This window comes from Aulonocara sp. 'chitande type north' Nkhata Bay, linkage group LG2, assembly GCF_057382095.1.
Source record: "Aulonocara sp. 'chitande type north' Nkhata Bay isolate Kocher_YH1m ecotype deep benthic linkage group LG2, A_spYH_male_GT1.1, whole genome shotgun sequence".
Taxonomy (NCBI): domain Eukaryota; kingdom Metazoa; phylum Chordata; class Actinopteri; order Cichliformes; family Cichlidae; genus Aulonocara; species Aulonocara sp. 'chitande type north' Nkhata Bay.
The window spans coordinates 31,811,269-31,829,341 of record NC_141345.1 but is presented as its reverse complement, the minus strand read 5'-3'; the positions used below and the strand labels follow the sequence as shown (position 1 = coordinate 31,829,341).

General features: G+C 36.7%; 1 long non-coding RNA gene across 2 annotated transcripts in view; it reads left to right on the top strand.

Moving 5' to 3' along the window:
* The window catches only part of LOC147338200 (uncharacterized), a 78,705-nt gene that overhangs the window by 12,562 nt on the left and 48,070 nt on the right, over positions 1-18,073 (top strand). For both annotated transcript variants that reach the window (XR_015125046.1, XR_015125045.1), the window contains exons 2-3: positions 3,326-3,419; positions 14,815-15,014. This is a non-coding gene — a long non-coding RNA (uncharacterized LOC147338200). The remainder of the gene's footprint in view (positions 1-3,325; positions 3,420-14,814; positions 15,015-18,073) is intronic.

Here is an 18,073-nt window from a genome sequence, read left to right as displayed (position 1 = left end):
CAATTACTCAGAAGTATATAATAAATTAAATGAAGAGTAAATAAGTAAATTGTAAAATGAATTCATTTTGCCATTGTAAATTAGTGTATTTTTTATTTATTTATTGTTTAGAAATTAGAATCTTAAGAATTCTCTTAAAATTTTATTTGATGTTTTATTTTCTAATAAGATCAACTGAAAAAATGGCATTATAATGTAAGACCTTTGCTTGCGTACCCACTCACTAATTTATACAGGGGCAAGGCAGCATATGTGCTTCTCCAGGCAGGACAAAGCAAACACTCAGATGTCACGGCTAAATGGCCTGATGGCCCATTTGCATAGCAGTCTTCTCTTTCGTTGACCCATATCACAACAATGTGGAATAATAAGTTACAGATCTACAGAATCCATTTATGGGTACAAGGCAACAAGGATGCTCCTGTTGCCTAGCAACTCATGGAGATAAAATTGAACAGCAGTTGAGCATGAAAGTCATTCCATACATTGAGGTAAAGAAAACACCTTTAGCCTTTATATTTAATGGTTTATTAGTGATTTGATGCGGCTTTGATTTTAAAACTGGAAACAAGATCCTTAAAATAAATTGTAAATTGTGTATTTTTTTAAACAGATTGCCACCTCATGTGGTGATAAAGGGTATTACAAAAATATTCATACATTTTTTGTGACACTTTCTATATTCTGTGTTCTTTAAAGCTGCTGATGTGGAAAAATCATAATGGCATGCATGGTGTTGGTGAACTCTCTGTCAACATCTCGACAGTGGCTATTCACTGGACTTCATTCCAGCTCTGTCCCACTGAAGGGCAGATTACAGCTTTGATGCTGTAATTAAAATTTCACAAAGGATTTATCTAAAATCAAAACTCATTGCTGTTTAAGTGAGGTGGACAGGTTATTAAGTTTCTTTCTCAGCATGATCAGCTTACAGCTCAGTGGCTGTTTCACGGGTGCAGATGTACTGTCAGTTGAAATAATCCTCTAAGTCTCTGGTGCATGGATCTGCAGAACAAAAGAACAATAAATAATACTAGTATTTATTCAGGCAATGTGCATTTTTTAAGAGTGTGCTGTATTTAAAAAATGGTTGGCTTTTGAAACAAGTATTTTCCTGTCTGCTTATGATAAAATGGTGGTATTTAGATATTTGCTTTTGTGCTGACTGACTAATAAATGACATCCAGACTTCAAATAATATCTGCTACCATTCACTCCTCACATTGCAGTTATAGACTGCAGCGGTGTAGGAGTATCTTTTAAACTGTTCCAATATTAAATGCATCCCACTAAGCCCTCTATCAGAGGAGATAATCAAAGCTACTTGATGTGTCAGAAGGAGCAAACATGCTGCCATACCTTATCAATTAAGTATCTGAGAAAAACCTTTTCAAAAGATTCAAACAATAGTCATGTTTTTCTCCTACCAGAGCATTCATTTTTTTATTATTTTCTTTTGGTTGGATTTATCTAGATTTCATGGGCAGCTTAACTGCAGTGGCTTAATAGTGTTTTGTTATTTGTTCTCTGGTGTAGTGCTGCCTCAGTGCTGTCATTATACCACTTCTGAATCATTGAATTCAGGTCAGCAGGTTTCAGTGGGAAGTTTGTATGGCCAATTAAATGTCTTTGAAGTGGTCTGTAGTTGTTCAAGTCACATACATGGCACATTTGTGTTTGAGTTTAGTTAGGCTGCCTGTTTAACACCAGACTGCAGAAATTCTCCTCTTCTCATCAATAACTACTTTCTCTATAAAATTAAATAATCTGATAAATGAAGTAAAATTTGACCAAATTGCATTTGCAGTCAGCACTAAATACACAATAAAAAATGTTAGTAAGCAAACCAATGAAAGACAAATTAGGTTTCTGATGAGATTAAGGACATTAAAGATCTTTTAGGGAAGGACTTGACTGAATAAAGAAACAAGGAAGCGTTATGACCAGTGTTGGTCGTTACTTGAAAAAAGTAATCAGTAACTAATTACTGATTTCTTCCCCAAAAAAGTAATCCCGTTACTTTACTGATTACTTATTTTCAAACGTAATTAATTACTTAGTTACTTAGTTACTTAGTTACTTTTTAAAATCACGATTTACAACCTGAATAGGTGATAAAGCGATAGATCTTTCAGCCCAATTCTACTTTTTCTGCATAATCCATCATACAAAATGTAATCAAATGGAAAAGATCCTTTTTAAAACTTGTTTTGTTAGTTTTAATCTTTTAACTTTATGCATCAAGCAAAATTTTAATTATATGCAACATTCTCTGACTTGAATAAATTAGTTTAACATTTAAACTTATTTTCTGCACATTCCAGCACTAAAATATTTTTTTGTGTGTGTTTACACTCACTCTTTCAAATAGATGCAAGTAAAACACAGCAGAAAATAAATAAAGTCACAGACTAGCGGTCCTGTTGCTCTATTTTCACCTGTAAAGCAGGAGTGGCGTAGGCGGAGGTTTGCCCTGGTGCAGGTGTGCCGCAGCGGTCAGTGGAAGAATCCGCGAGTTTCTCTGTGAATTTCCCATTACGTCGTAATGCACTCGGTGCTTGCTTGGAAGTTTAGGGGTTTTTTTCGCTGTAAAAAGTTTTCTTCCCACGCACAACGGATGCTAATGTTTTTGTCACTTTTTATGGAATCAAACTCAAAATAAGGTCAGTACTTCCAAGCTTCAAACGCTGCGCGCTCATACTCTCTCCCGCACTCCATATATTATCCATTGTTGATCTGTTGCCAGGAATGTTGCACTTGCTTATGTCACTGTCATGAGACATTCTCGCAAAAAAAATCACGGTTTTAGTAACGCAGTAACGCAGCGTTCCTACGGGAAAGTAACGGTAATCTAATTACCGTTTTTGCAATAGTAATCCCTTACTTTACGCGTTACTTGAAAAAAGTAATCGGATTACAGTAACGCGTTACAAGTAACAAGTAACGCGTTACTGCCCATCTCTGGTTATGACTCTGGTGGTATCTCGGAGTACTTGTCACCAAGTTATAACATTTTAGCAGCTGATATAAACTAAGCTAATACTCTTCAGTTGGTCTTAATGTGACTTAAACAATGTGTTAATTCAGACAACACAACATCACAACCCAGAGGAACCCACCCGAGGGATTAATAAAGTTCTATCTAATCTAATCAAGGTGGCTGCACAGACAACTTTCTGATTAAACAGACTTACTGTGCACTAACGTTGCTATACTAAAATTGTCCATTTACATAGCATGTTTTGATGTCGCTGACCCATGTGATAGCAATGTTGAAGGCAGATAATAACCAATAAATTCATTTATTGGTTCCATCATTTTCCAGAATACCCTTGCAATGAGGATGATCCTGTCGCCTAGCAACTCCTGGAGATAAAATTGGACAGCAGCCAAGCGTGAAAGTCATTCCATAGAGTGAGGTAAAAGAGGATACCATCTTTATCCTTCATATTATTGCCTATTGGATATTCGGTGCCCTTTAATGTTAAATATTATAATCAAAAGATTGAAAATTGCATTTAGAGACAGATCTAAATGAAACCAGAAAGAATTACCAAATGAACCTAAAAATAAAAATAAACCTCAAAAATAAAATAAAGGAAATGGATTCCTTCAATATATATAAAACTAACCTGGTGAGTGCAAGGTGCGACGATTTCAGTCTTCGGTCATATGCTTTATCTCTTTTTGCACTATAATTGTTGTCAGTGGATTAGAACCTTGCTGTAAATACCAAATATATGATTACAATGCTTTCAAAATCTGTTTGCTGAAGCACTGCAAACCACTAAAGTGCATTTGTCAGTGTTTAATTTGGTGCATTGCCTAAATGAAAAAACGTGCTTTAAAATCTGCTAAAAATAGAATATGATACTCAAACTGGCCAGGGACAACGATTCATTAATATGCTTTCTACTGTTTGCACTCTGACATGCCATTGGAAATGCTAGTACTCCAAAAATGTCAGCTTTAATACTTCAGAGACATGGGGTGATGTGTCACAGATAAACTGGAGTTTTTGCTGGCCAAGTGTAACGTAAATGTTTAATGAATGCGTGTATCTATCACATGCTTCTTTATTTTAGTGTAAAATAGAAGTTAAGGACAGTTTCAAAGTACTTTTCAAGAAGTTGACTGCCTTTCAATGTAGATATACCTTAATGGAAAATTAATACTATTTACTAGACTTATCTGAAAACAAGTGATAACATATGATACCATTATGACTGTTGTAAGTCACATGAAAGCACTCAATAGCTGTCTTTACTTTAAAAAAACTGTCGATTTCTGCATCATAAAAATCCTACTGTACATACTATTTGCAGATATTGCACAGTTTGGCTAGTGCTCAAGTGCTCAAAGTGAAGTTCGAGAAAGAAAAAAGGTTCTTTTATGCAATGCAATTTGTCTTCATTCACATCTGTTTAATTTGCGTTGACAAAATGATCATTAAAAATGGCCCAGGGTTGTTTTTATGCGATTGTGTTGCTGCATTGATCACCGTCCAAGTGGTAAATTGATCTGTTTTCTATCTTCTTTTATTTAATAATGCAGTGAATTAAAACTGCCAGAGGGCGGTCTGTTTTCCACTCATTTCATATTGTTTCTGGTTGAAAGTGATGAAAAGGCTGCTATAGGTTTTAGGGAAACTTGCAAGATTAATTTCTCTGTAGGTGGAACCAAACAACAGCTATCTGAAAAAAAAAGTTCAGTTAATCCAAAGTGCTGCAGTGAGAATTTTAACAGAGATGAGTAAGAGAGGTCCTATATTTCTTAAAATGGCTTCTCTTCACTGGTTCCCTGTTAAATGTAGGAGCCATTTTTGGGTTAATACCTTATGTTGCTGCCAGAGGTCACCTTTTTCTGTTTTCGTATGGGGTATTTATGGTAGACGCACATAATCAGCATCAGGTGTGTTATTAATCGCAAGAAGGCAAACAGTTTGTGACCGCTGCGCTGTTATGTTAAAAATTGGAATAAAGACCAAACAAGATAAGTACTATTGGAGTTATTGGACTGTTTAATTAATTCATGCATACCAGTGACATTGCGTCACCCCCGTTAACAAACACCTCAGTGGCTTCAAGCGTAGGCTCAGCCTCTACATCTAGAATTGAACTCCTTCTCCTCAAATATAAAGTCTTGAATAATCAGGCCCTATAATACCATCACTCTGACAGAGCACTTAACTTTCAAACTGACGGCTTACTTGTGGTTCATAGAATTTCTTAAAGTAGAATGGGAGGCAGAGCCTTTCGCTGTCAGGTCCCTCTCCTGCTCCCAGTTTGGATTCAGGAGACAGATGCTCTCTCTAGTTTAGACTCAAAGCTCTTCTTTTTGATAAAGTTTATAGTTCAGACTGGATCAGGTGACTGTAAACTTTCCCTTTTCCTCAATTTATACCTGAACAGAAAATCTACTTTGAAACCTACAAGACAACTGCAAAGCCCTCTGAACCCTATGCAATAACCTTCACTGTCAGATTGCTGCGGAACTTCCTGTTATACCTTTTGACACACTGAACACTTATTTTCTACTCACCCTTTTTACACCCCATCTGTTTCTATACTGGCTGTAGTTCAGGAAGTAGCACAGCTCAACTACTAATCGCAAGGTTGGTGGTTTGATCCCCATCTGTCTCCATGCCAAATATCCTTGGGTAAGATATTAACGCCAAGTTGCTCTCCAATGCATCCATCGGAGTATAAATGTGTATGAATATGTGTGTGAATGTTATATAGAAAGCACTTGCATAGAAAGAAGTGCTTGTGTAAATGGGTGAATGAAACAAGAGTGCTCAGAGTAGAAGCGCTATATAAGAACCAGTCCTTTTACCATACTGATGCAACATATCCTTACATTTTGTCTCTTCCCTGGGTTGTATTTTGTTATGTCTTCGTACGCTCTCCCCTTTCTTTTTTCTCTCCCCTTCCACTTCTTTCCCTGTCCCGCCAGCACAAAGCGTTTACTCACAAGGGATCGTCTTCTTCAAATTACAGTAGGGTCTTAACCTTGCAGCATAAAGCGCCTTCAGGTGACAGCTGTTGTGATTTGAGACTAATAAACCTGAACTGAACTGAAGTTACTTGAGGTTTGATCAAAATGTAAATCTGTATCCTGGGAAAATGGGTGCTGTATTTCTCTGAAGTTTCAGCTTTGCTGGGAAGTCACATGATGCAGTATGCACTGTAGATACCTGAAACCAAAGATGACCCAGCTGTGAGTCAGTGAGAAAGCTGCGGGGTAATGGGTAAATGCACAGAATTAAAAGATTATTTTTTTGGATGGATGATCTATTATGGACCTTATCTACATATTTAAAAAGTCCAAATCATGGATTTTGCAACAAATCAGTGTACAGAATCATTATCAGATTCTGACTCCAAATTTCCAAATTTCCAAATAGATGATAACAAGGAAAACCAACATAAATATAAAAAACATAAATACCTCTGGAGATAATCCGAATTAAATATAGGTAATAAAGTGACAGTAATAAACAAAAAGGGCCTAATTCATTGAAGTGATCACAGCAACCATTTGGCACAGTCAGCTCATGGCCCTACACAGTTAATGTGTTTTTGTCAGTGGGAAAATTCCAGTGCTGCACTGCGTCCCATGTGGTTGTGGTTTGGGTGAGAGGCACAGTAATGCGTTTGTGACGCAAGAGGGAGGAAATTGCAGAAGCTTCCTGCACAACTGTGCTTTTGTACCACTTCCAGGTGGATACCAGGCAAATATAAAGTCAAACAAGACCTCTACAATTCAGCCAGAGAGCTGGATGTTGAAGAAACAACACAACCTGAAGGCTGGAAGGGGTGGTGCATTTGTGAAGCTCAAGCCTCGTGAGATCCCTGAAAGCAAACATTGTGTGCTACAGCTTCTTTAGATAAAGTTATTGAAGACATACACATGTGGCTTGATGTTCTCCTTTAGAGCAGCTGGGTTTAGGGAAACGTTCTGAATGTTTTAGGATCAAAGATAAATCTGGAAGTTATTTTGAAAGAACTTAATGTGGATTTTACAGGGAAATTACAAGTTTGGTGGGGTTAGGGGTTATTTATAAGTCTCTGAGAAATTGACTTTTTACGTCCTCCACATAATAAAACAGTACCATGTTTTTCTTACTTCACTACAGGTGATTATGAAGGACAGCATCAGTTTTCAGTAGGAGAGATATTGCTCACTAACCCCCCCCCCCCTCCCCCCCCCCACACACACACACACACACACAAACCTTAACTATTTTCATTGTGATATTACTAAGTCACAGGAGAAATGGCTGGTGAATATTTTCAACCATGAGCTGATCAATGCCACACATGCAGATAATCATAATATTCATTTTTTGCAGAGATTTGTGGATCACATTCTAAGAATGCACTACCTCATTTGGTGGAAATAAAGATTTCTAAGTTAGAGCACCACAGACATCACAGCATAAAGTCATGAACACTCTCTCTGTTACATTACTGTACATATCTTAACTTACTGACAATATGTGAACAATGTAAATAAAAGAATAATCTGAGAATATTGTTTGACAGAAAAATTTGCTGTACATGTAAAGTAACATATAATATGCTTGTCGTGTGACAGTAAAAATCATTATGCAAAACACTAGTAGTCATTAATAGCATTACTTCAAATTTAGCACAAACCCTCCTTGGAATTAAAGATGCATTTTAGTAATGAAACATTAAATGTCAAAACATTCTGTACACTAACCCAACATGTTTTTGACAACAACATAAGAAATAAGTCATTCTATTCATGACTCAATTTCACACAGTTGTCTAAGTAAATAAAATAATGAAGTGATGATATTTTATAACCAAAGGGTCAAAGGTCAGCTGGAACTCAATATGAGGACAAAGAGATGCTGATACAGGCGAAGGAGGTTATGAACAGGCTGCAAAACTAAAATTAACATGTCAGTGAGATAGCAAAAACTTCAAGAGTGGTCAAATTCAACAATCTAGTACATTCTGTAAAAACAAAATTTAATTTATCTGGCACAAGATAATCCAAATTTCATATGTCCAAATAAGTATACCACATCATTTGTCAAACACGCTGAGGCCATGTGTTATGGCATCGACGTGTATAGCTGCCAGTGGAACTGAGTCACTAGTGTTTATTGATGATGTAACTGCTGATAGAAGTAGAAGGAGGGATTCTAAGTGTGCAGGGCCATGCTCTCTCCTCAGATCATCCAGCTGAATGCTACAAAACTAACTGGACAGCAATTAATGGTACAAATGGATAAAGATCCAAAGCACACTGCAAACGCATCCCAAGGGTAAAGAAATTGGATGTTTTCAGTGACCAGGTAAATCACATGATCTCAGCCAAAACAGTATAGTTTCTATTCCTTTACTAAATACAAAACTGCAGGCAAAGCGTAAACAAACAAACCAGGGAACCTGCTGCAGGAAAAGTGTGACAAAGCACCTTGACTGGGTAAATGCAGTATTTGGGTTCCAGACTTCAGGCAGTCACTGAATACAAATAATTTTCATCCCAAGTATTAAAAACAACACTTATATTTTAAAAATATGTTATTTTGTAAAATTATTTTTCATCCTCTTGGATTATTTATATAAAAAAGTGTGGTAGTGTACAGTTTCCAAACAATAATGGATTGAGCCATGGATACAAACTGTAACTTGACCTACTAAGCATTTCAATGTGCTCAAAATTATTTTGTTTTTGAGAAATGAAGTACAGTTCTGTTATTATTCATTATGAAGATAATATATTAGCTTAATTATTTCCAGTATAAGTATTTTCCCAGAGGGAAACAAATGTCAGACCATGGCACTGTTAATAGCTGCATTCTCCACCCAGCTTCAGTATACAGAAAACAAAACAAACCATTGCAACATTGTTATTCTTAGTTCATTTATTTTAATCACACAGGGGAGTTTTGGTTGGTAATAATAGCCAGTCACAATGTGCCATCTGTACCATTGCAATTTAGGTGTTTAAATTTAGCTATTCAGCTGCAGATCACAGCCAAACATTTTCCATCTACGTCTAGATATTCATATGGCTGTCTTCATTTAATATTTTGCTCAAGAGTTTTCTATGTATAACACAATCCTAAATAGCTGCTGGATAGTAAGAGTAAGAGACACCTTTGGGGTGGGGGTCGTAAGTTCAATTCCCACCCAATAGCCAGTAAGGGTCCTGGCTAGACCCCCCATGCTAGAAAAAAACCCAAAACAACCCAAGCCCCGGGTACGTCTGTGGCTCGGACACAAAACATTTCACTGCATGTTGTACTCTGTATGATTGTGTATGAGATGAATAAAGCTTGTTTGTTGAAATATTTAGTTCAATTGTTAAATATTATCATGAGGTGGTGTTTTTTTTACAGTAACACTGCTTTCACCAGATTCACAAGCTGCATTGAGTTTTACAGGTCAATCAACAAAGACTGGCTTGATATGGTTTTGTCTTTTTGAGTTTGAGCAGGCTGCTTGGTGCATAATAAAACTGTTCGAAACAAAGCTTTACAATATCTCTCTGATGAATCTTGAAAACAGTTTTTGTATGAAAACACAAGATCATAGCATAAAAGCATCATTTCAATGTGATTATGTCATCAGAGAATTATAACTGTGTGATCCAGGTGTGTTTGTTTATTAGATGGTTACTGGCCTTTCAGGTCAAGTCCAAGTTGTATTCTAAACCTCTGGCTCCATCTGGTGTTGGATCATATTGAAATTAAATGGAACTTACTGTCTACGGGAAAAAAAGAAAAAGACAAAGAGCACCGTGTACAACTGTTGGACTAATGCAGTATTTGGGGCACAATTAGAGCAACTACATTTCATAGGACATATTTTATTTTGTGTTATAATACTGTATATTAGGTATGTGTATTTGTCTTCATTGTTGGGACCCTTTTTCATATACTGTCCCTGTCAAACTCCTAGCCACCTGAGGACGAGTTTTAATTATTCCAGATTCTTGACACCACTGAGTATTCCTAGATGTTTGTCTGTATTCTTTAAGTTAAGCAGAAGTGAAATTAGTAGTAATGAAAGCCCAAGAAAACAAAATAGTCTTGATCTCTACTTTGGTATCTAGTCTGAATTCACAGTAATATAACAATATAGAAGGCTAATGGAATTAACAGGAAAAATACTTAGAAATGGCAAAGAGTGATGTTTTTAGAGACAGCTCACAGTGGTTCGAGAAGCAGCTCATTAAAATCTATATCAGTGATTGTTTTAAATATAACAGCTGTCTGTAATATAAACCAGGATTTGAATCATTTTGTTCTCCTGCCAAATCCTGACATCTGAGAGCACCAAGCAAAGTTGGACCACAGAGTGTGTGAGAGAGAGGAGCTCAGTGTATACTGCGTACTTTGGAAAACATTTCAAATTACAAAGCAGTAGTCATCTACAGACATGTCACTTGTTGAGTATCAAGAGATATGTTTAAAATATCTTTTATTGTTGTTACTAAATACCAACTTAAATAACTAAAACTCAATAAATTAAATCATACTGATGAGTGAAAAAGTACTTGAGTTGTAAATTTGTGTGATTTACCTGTTATTACTCAATTAGCACAACTACACTCCATGTTTTAAAGTCATTTAGACTTCTCAGTCTGACGCTGTCACAGAAAACTGTGATCTGTGTGTTTGCCACAAGGTGTCAGCAAAATCTTAGGGGAGACAAATGTTTGCAGGGAAAATGAAATGATTGCTGAAATGACAACGAACACGAGTAGCTAATTGTAATAAAACAACAGGAGCAGTGAAGAATTGCTCATTCACACAAGTAAGGTCACAAAAACACTCACAGTCATCTGTCTAACAATCACAGCTTAATACTGCATATTTAGAAGACTCAACAATACAAATGAGTTTGATTAAAAAAAAACAACAAAAACAAAAAAAACCCCAAAAACATCATAGCAAACAATGTAACACCACTTTTAAGAAACATCTACTGTTATTGTTTTTGTCCATTTTTGCCACACTATAAAGGTATAATTTATATTCATTATGAATAAAAATGTGAAATCTTTAAATGAATTTTGAGTTCACCTTTGCACACAGAACTGTTGTTTTCTCCTTAATGAGGATTGATTACTGAGATGATTATAAGATTGCTGCCTGGTTTTTTTTAGAAAATGTAATGATCAACGAAAAATGCATGACCTGTTTTTTTTTTCTCATTATTTTTCTTTAACATTTCACTTTAAAGCTTTACATATTTAAGAAGTTATGGGTTAAATATATTATCTGCTTTCTAAACACAATGAAAGTTTGGTTTAAATATTCAATAAAAAGAGATTTTGTAATATAATCAACTCAACCACTTAAGAAATTATTGTTCATGTTTATGTCCTTACATCTAAATATGATCTGCACATTTGCACATATTGATGTCAAAATAACAATAACCAAAGACAATGTATGTAGTAATTTGATTTTACTGCTGGATATTATATCTTTGAAAGATTGTATCTGCATGCTACATATAACATGAATATCAGTGGTAAACTAGACTTTTCTTGACAAAATGCTGGTAAGATTTCTGTTATCAACAGATGTAGCTACAATATGTCAAATGAAAATGGCCAGTACATGATAGTGCAGAATGAAAATTAGTCAACACAAAAAAGAAAAACAAAGAAAGCAACATAAGTCTTTTGCCTCAAAAGTTTAGTATTTTCTGGCCTTCTCGTTTAAATAAATAGCTGTAATTCCCAAATAAAACGTGTCTAGCTTGCTGGCTGAATTCTCTATTCAAACCATCTGTTTCCTTCTTTTTTATTCTCCCCTTAACTTGCCTGACTTAGCAAACCACAGCCAAGAGGATCCATATCATTTCCAAAGGAATTTAACCATTCACAGCCTCTAAAACTCCACCTACCTCTAAATAATAGCACTTTTTTATAGCCTCACACACACACACACACACACACACACACACACACACACACACACACACACACACACACACACACACACACACAAACACCCTTCAATGAATGTTAATGCAATATGGTCACAGCCTGGCCAGGGGTGGGGATTGACTTGTTTCCAAACGCTTAATTCAATTTGTCATCGCCATTCAGGGAGGCTCAAGTGGTCTAATTTGTGTTAATGAGGGGTAATAAAGTCATAGGCTCCTATATTACTGCCAGGGGGGTGTAAGCAAGTGTGTGTTAATGGTGAGTGTGTGCGTAGGGTTGGGGGTTGTAGGTATGGTATTGACTTGCTTTGGTCTCAGGCGGCTTGCCTGGCTGTTCCTGTGGCGTGCCGTCCATCAGGACACTGCCACCCCCTCTCTTTCTCTCTATTGTACCCCTAATTAGATCGCCTTTGTTGGGTTAATGCTGCCGCCATCTGGTCAGCCGTCCAAGGGTGTCAGCCGCAGGGTTGAGGTGGGGACCCCAAAAGAAGGGTCTCTGTGGTGAGGGGGCCCTTCTCCTCCCATCCTCCTCTTTGCCCTCCCCTCATTCAATCCCTCTGGCCAGGACCATCTTCCCCCTTTGGCTGACACCACAAGGACCCTTTCACACTTGAAGGAATTAGTGAAAGATTGATATCTCCCACTCTGTGTCAGGGTGAGAGGGTGTAGCAACACAGCAGTGAGACTTTCTCCTTGCAGCCTTCATATTGTGTTCCCCATATGAACTGCAGGAGTGCAGGTTTCAGAAGGCAGATAAAATGTCAGTCTGAAAGGTTATGAGTTGTAGTTTTGAGTAGCTTTGTAGTAAAATAGGCAACAAGAGAAAGTTGTGGTCACACCAGGCATCTGCCAGGGGTTTAAGTGAGTGAATGTCTTGCAGGTGGTGCTGAAAATGTAAAATAAACCATGAAAACTACCAAACCTGTTTTCTTGAAATGGCATTTATCTATAATGCAGTTCTAAAATGTACTGAATAAATATTGTTCATTTGAGGGATACCAAACAAAACAGTAAATTGTTCAATAAGTAGATACTTAAATTGCTTCCATGAAAATATATATGACTATTATTAAACTTTAGTCATTATATTTAGAAGAAGAAGTTTACACTTTCTCAGCATAGTCCTGAGGAATAAAAATGCAGTCTGCTCCTATACATAAAATCTCAGGTGTAATGTCTGTGAAATATAAGCATTTATACTACAGCATTAACTCCAACATTCACTTTGATATATACATGCGATTATGGGGGTTTAGTCTCATGGGGAAATTATAGTTCATCAGTGGTACAGTAGTGTATTGGCAGTCTGTAGGTAGCTTCACCCGCCTACCTGCATGGATTGTCTGTTGTCAGATGGGGGCAGTATCCCAAATATGTGGCATAATTGGTGTATTGTTCAGCGCATGCCTGTTTTGTTGTTGGTTCATCAGCTGGCCACAGAGGAGAGCAAAGTTACAAGACAGAAAGAGCTAACATGAAACAAAAACAAAAAAACACCAACTGCAGCCAGTGTCTGTACTTTTCATACTGTACTTTTTGATCTTTTATGATTCTTCCATTCCTGGTGAACTCCACTGTCCCCACCTATTGTGTTTCGGCTAAAAATGAATAAAAAACTAATCAGCATTTAACTGACACAGTGTCATCCACGTTCAGGCAACGTGAAGTTTCGATTTTAGAAGACTTAACAGGAGCAAATTTGCAGTGGGTAGAGTTTGAGCCTAGGCTTAAACCCAGGTAAACCCCTTACTACTTCCCTACTCTTCTGATTGCACTGGTTTTCTTTGGGACGTCCAGTTTCTCCAACTATAGAAAAACATGCTAGCTTAAAAGTTTTACTTCCTGGTTAAATAAGGGTTAAAAAATATCCTTCAGACGTGTATAATCTCCATCATACAAAGAGTGGAAGAAAACTTTCGTGTTGTTATTCTTACACAGATAACAAGTGGAAAAGTTCAGTGGCCTTTGCTTTTTTTTCTTTTATGTGCTGCTATTGTTTAACAAGAGAACATGGGGGCAGTAATTTCATTTAAAAAGAATACAGGATTTTTCAGTATGGATATTATTCTTGTTATTGTAGCCATAATAACAGATTCATAATACCTTTGCAACCCCCAAGTGCACTGTAAAAATCTGGAAAATACGACTCCACTGATATAGACATAGTTTTTGGACAAACAGGAATTTCCTATTGTTCTATTGTAGCTAATTGCACAACTATCTACCCAAAGGTCATTTTCCTGTTAAGTCTGTCAAAAAATATATTATTTAGATTTTTGGTTTACTTACTGAGCATAACTGATGTTCATCTGTTTTGGTATGTATCAAATACCTTTCAGAACACCAATAAATAAGAAGATAGCAGCATTGCACAGTATTATACACTGGCACTACAGAGGTGCAGGAATAATGTGGCATTCCAGTAGCTCAATTTTTTGATTGTTACTGATACTTTAAAGGTGTTTTATAGGCTGTTTTTTGTTTGATTCACATCAAGTTGCTACACAGATCAAGACCTCACATCTCATTCTACAATTCCAGAATCATAGAAATGGCATTTGCTGTAGCTTCTTTAATATATTTGTGTTTCAGGAATGATTGAAATGATACCACAGACCTGTCAATAGTTTGACTGACAAGTGATATCTGCTGTACTAAACAGACCCAATAGCAAAAAAAAGAAGAAAAAAAACCAAGATACCCAGCAAGGACATTTTCCCAGTGACACTTTACTTGTTCCGTCAATCAGTGTGTTTGTTTTGTTGATAATGTTTGTGTTAGTGCACACATGGACGTGTGTGTTTGATGGAGGGTTGTTAAGATTCTGTTGTTGATGTCTTAAGTCACCCTGCCTCTCTCTTTCAAGCAGAGCGCACAACCCTTACATGACCCTGAGCAGTTGGCTGACTGAAACTCCTTCACGCCTCTTTCATCCCACCCAGAACAACATCGTCCATCTGCCCCCCTGACAGGCCAGGACGCATTCTGCAGTGCGTCCACAGAGACATGTACTGAAGTTTACATGTCTACGAGGTTTTTGGCGCAAATTCACTGACGAGTGGAAAGAAGGTAAAAGAGAAAAGACAACACAAATGAGCTTTGGCCTTAAACGAATACATGCCAAGTCTAAATGATCAGTTCCTGGACTGCGTCTGACATGTGATGACAGTCTGTTTACATTTTCACATTTTTTTTCACATCTTTTTAATGTGCAGGTAGAGGTATTTCAGTAACAGTTTGGACTGTTTTTCATGTGTTGAGATGTTTCAACTGACTGGCATCAATAGCAGAAACAAATCAGTATGCTGAGAAAATGTTTAGACCATCTGCTTCAAAAGAAGTTAAAGTAACAACAGTGACACAATGACTAACTCAGCAGCCCGCAATGGATTTATTATATTAAAGAAACAACTTTCTTGCACAACTGGGTGATAATGCTGTGTATATATTCATCAGGAATAATGCATTCCAATCGTGCTTTGCAGACTCTACGTTTCATTCCTTCCTCCCTTTCAACACATGTCCTGTTAAAATTCACAAAACACAGGAGAGTGAAACTCCAACAGCAATCAGCTTTGAAATGTATTATTTTAGCTGTGAAAGTTTTTCTTGGAATTATAAACTTTGCATAACTTCAGAGCAACTTGGGCCTAAATTCCCTAATCATGAAAGTCAAACTTCATTAAAGCATTTGATTTATCTTTCAGTGTTCAGTCAAGTTTTTTTTTTCTTCCCAGCCACATGCTAAGCACACCCTTCGTGTAATGGTCTTATTAAGAGGGAGGTGGTTTCCAAGCAAACTGGCCCTTGTCTCCAATAGTGAAATTAGGCTTGAATGACATCAGATACGATTAAGGAACTTATTAGTTCTTGTCATATTCTTGTGGGTAATACAATAAACATGGTCCTCAAATAATCACAACCAGCAGTGCTGCAATCATACTAACAACTGAATTTCCCTGAACAAGTATATCTAAATTACACTGCCTTACCTCAGCTGGACTTAGTGTTATTATAGGTGTCTTTAAAACAATAAGTGTGAGTTTTAAAGGTGTTAAGCAAGACTTCAAGACTGAAACCCCCCCAAAACATTTTCATAGGCCCTGCACAAATGGCATTTTTATCCATATACACACACTGTCAAAATATGAGCAAAACACCAAATAATATGTGTCATCGACACTGTAAGCTTTAATGAAATCAACTGAGTAATGCGTTTTTAAGCTGGATTGCATTGCTAAAAGAGTCCTTAAGTTAAAATGCATGGTTTTGAATTATATGGGCTCTTTTCTAAAAGTAGCACTATTTTATAAACAACAAGAGTAAAATTGTAATCTTTTAGCGTATTTTATTACAGCTACATGATATGATTAGTTGTAATAATATATATCATGTATCTAGAATCATTAATAGTATATATTGTAAATCTTTTTTATTTCTGTACATTACTTGATCAAGTGTGTTCATTTTATTACAGTGCAAAAGAAAGCTAAATCAGTGGAGCTCAGAATTTTTGTATATATAATCATAAAACAAAACATTTTATGATATAATGCAGCACCTCCTACGGGTACCTTGGAGTACTGCAGAAATGCTTTTTGATGCAACTGGAAAACTACATTGCTTTATCTTCTTTTTAAGCGATTGTAATTTGCTTAAAATTTATGACCCCTCACACAAAGAAAATGCCATCAAGTACACTTTGAGTGTGAAGCCAGTTTCTGATATCACGTGAGACAAAAATCAAGAAAATTGATTTGTAGTTGAAATGTAGTGAAATGACATAAGGAGTGACTCACATCATTTACATCAGGCATCCTTTTTTGTATTAACTCCGATCAAAACAAAGCAAAGCAAAATAGCCTTTTCCAATACATAAAAAAGACTTTATATATTAAACGCCCTAAATGCTCGTGTTAAGTAGAAAAGCGCTATATAAGAACCAATCCATTTACTATGAATCATTTACTTTGATAACTGCAATGGCCCAACTGTCACCAGGAGAGAGCACAAGCTCGTTGTTTAATAAATCAGGTATTGATGGGACAGTGCTGGATTTATAGGTTTTATATAGATTTATATAGGTATTTTCTTTGCTACCATAAAACATTTTGACCTCTTTCTGAGATATTTGGCTAAACAATACCAAACAATACTAATACTAATTAAAAACACAGTGTTCTATGTAATATGAGTGCAAAAAAAAATAAATCCCTGCCAACAGTTACACAACTCAGACCCAAGGTTTTGAGATCGTTGAGCAAGGTCCTCAGAAAGCGTCTTTACTCTTGTGCAGACACACACACAGAGATACACACAAAGACACACTATCTCAAGGCCTTTATGGTCTTGTGACGCTTGCAGGGTTAAAATAAACGTTACCGCTGAACCATATTGTACCCTCCCTCCTCTCTCCATATCCTTTATTCACAGCCGCGTAATTGGTAGTCAATTTGAGCTCCCCCTTTGCCTATTGTGGGCACATTTTGCTCTGACAGAGTGCGGAAGATTAATGGCTACGAGCAGCCAAGGGAGGCTCGCCTCAGCAAGCATGAGCGCCCTAAATTCATTACACCAATTTCCCCCTGTCCTGTGCTCTCCTATACTTTCACCCACAAGAGAGAAAAAACGGGGGAAAACAAGAATGAAAAGGGATAAAAGCAAAATAGTCAGATGGTGGTGTTGAAAGACTGAAAGAGGTGAAGAAACAAAGGATTAAAGAGATGGCTGCACATTAGTGATGTTACCCAGGTCGCACACACACTCTGGCACTGAGGAGTCAAAAGAGAGGTCTGATTTGTTTTAGAGCAGGGTGTCGTCTGTTTAAATTTTAGTCTGTGTTGACTGCTGAAGTATAGTTACAGGGACTGGCGAGGCACCAGTTCACCTCCCACAATCTGTATCTTTTTCTCCCCATTCTTTTTTTTTCGTCATTTTTTTCAAGAAACAAAATATGTGCATGCACAAACTGTATGGAACTGTAAACCCAAACTGTGTAATTTAACCGTGAATCTTAACACTTGCAGATCATCCTTGGATCCATTTAAATTTTAGAATGTAACCATTTTTTCATAAACTACAGCAGCTTAAAAAAACCTTTGAATTCTTTTTTTGTCGTTTGTTGTTTT